Genomic DNA, 2,269 nt, shown 5'->3' on the forward strand with positions numbered 1-2,269 from the left:
ATAATAATGCTGATAATGATAATAATAATAATAATTCCCTAGTACTGCCATGAAACTCTAGATGGCGTAGGCTGATGGGTCATTTGGTAGTGATAACATCATTATCTACACAGAACAGCTGATTGGTTGCTGTTGCATCAGCCAATGCCTTTGCATGTGTTGATCTGCTATGAGGGTTAAAGGATTAGTTCACTTTAGAATTCAAATTTCCTGATAATTTCATCACCTCCATGTCATCCAAGATGTTCATGTCTTTCTTTCTTCAGTGGAAAAGAAATGAAGGTTTTTGAGGAAATCATTCCAGGATTTTTCTCCATATAGTGGACTTCACTGGGGTTCAACGGGTTGAAGGTCCAAATGTCAGTTTCAGTGCAGCTTCAAAGAGCTCTACATGATCCCAGACGAGGAATAAGAGTCTTATCTAGAGAAACCATCGGACATTTTCTAAAAAAAAATTAAAAATTATATACTTTTTAAAGCTGCTGTCCGCAGTTTTTCCTCTTTGTCGCCATCTCTGTTTGAAACATGCGATTGCAGTCATATGCGGAACAGTTATCTGTGCGTGCGTTGTGCATCGGCACAGCTCGACAGCGCGGATGAATCTAATGTTTGCTGTCAGTCACGCACCGGTGTGGATACTGTAACGTTACTTCAGAATCACAGACTCTACGTCTTGAAAGTATGACTAATATAAGAATTTTCACTGGAAAATATCATCTGAACAAGTAAGTAACATGTCTGTCACTTTTGTTTTGACCATTTGAGGAAAAAAGCATTAGGCCTACAATAAATCACTCTGCCAATGATGATTAAATCTAACGATCGCTTAGCTCGGATCATGCCAAACCGTGCAAATTATTATTACTGTTCTCAAATTGTTAATGTTATCAACATTAGCATTGCATGCCTGTGTATTTAGTGTGTAATAGCGTTACCTGTAGATTTCAATTTCTGTAGTCACTCCACAGTCCAAGTCTTTTGCTTTTTGACTACGGCTGAATCTCCAGCTGTCACTGATGATTGTCATTTGGACCTCTCTGGATTACAATCCGCCATCAAAATGATAAGTTTAATTATTTCAGCTGCTGTGAGAAAAGGCTATAAATGTGCCGCTACCGGCAGCGTCCTCACGTGATATAACCGACTAGCCTCTCGACGGGACTCCTTCCTTTGTTTACGGACGTGACGTAATGACGCACAGACGAACTGCTGCATGCTTGAATTTCCCACTCTTATTATAAAATATTATTACAAGCTTACCGTTGTGAATCGAGACAAGATAATTAGATAGTTTTGAACACTGGCTGGTTATGTACTTTTCAAAAGTTGATTTTGGATCATTTTTAACCAAAAAAAGTTGCGGACTGCAGCTTTAACCATAACTACTCATCTTGAACTAGCTCTCTTCTTCTTCTCTATTAGAATTCCAACAGTGTAGACACTGAGTGTATTACTGCCCTCCACAGGTCAAAGTTTGAACTAATTGTTATATACTTGCACTAGCATATTGTATATGACAATTTAGTTCAAACTTTGACCTGTGGAGGGCAGTAATACACTCAGAAGTGTCTACACTGTTGGAATTCTAATAGAGAAGAAGAAGAGAGCTAGTTCAAGATGAGTAGTTATGGTTAAAATGTATATAATGTTTTATTTTTTTTAGAAAATGTCCGATGGTTTCTCTAGATAAGACTCTTATTCCTCGTCTGGGATCATGTAGAGCTCTTTGAAGCTGCACTGAAACTGACATTTGGACCTTCAACCTGTTGAACCCCAGTGAAGTCCACTATATGGAGAAAATCAAAAACCTTCATTTCTTTTCGACTGAAGAAAGAAAGACATGAACATCTTGGATGATTAAATTATCAGGAAATTTTAATTTGAAAGTGAACTAATCCTTTGATTCATGTATGTTCAATGTACAGCAGCAGATCTATTCTGCCAAGACCAAATACATTAACATTATCATATCCATTACCATACCAATCTTCTGAGAGTTGTCATGACAGAATGAGAATAATAATAATAAGTCATTGTCCCACACCACAGTATGTATGCATGCTAACTCAACTGCACTGATGTTCACGTCATATTTTTAAACACACGAGCTGAAGCCGGATTCGAACCCCGGTCACCAGAACAGCTCATGGTTCACTGAAGATCAAACACACACACTGAGCATGAGAGTCTGACTGATGAACAGACCTGCTGATCGATGGGTCAGTGGCGCCCCCTGCTGGACACAGTCAGCCATGGCGAGAAGCACAAA

Source organism: Megalobrama amblycephala, linkage group LG9, assembly GCF_018812025.1.
Source record: "Megalobrama amblycephala isolate DHTTF-2021 linkage group LG9, ASM1881202v1, whole genome shotgun sequence".
Lineage (NCBI taxonomy): Eukaryota > Metazoa > Chordata > Actinopteri > Cypriniformes > Xenocyprididae > Megalobrama > Megalobrama amblycephala.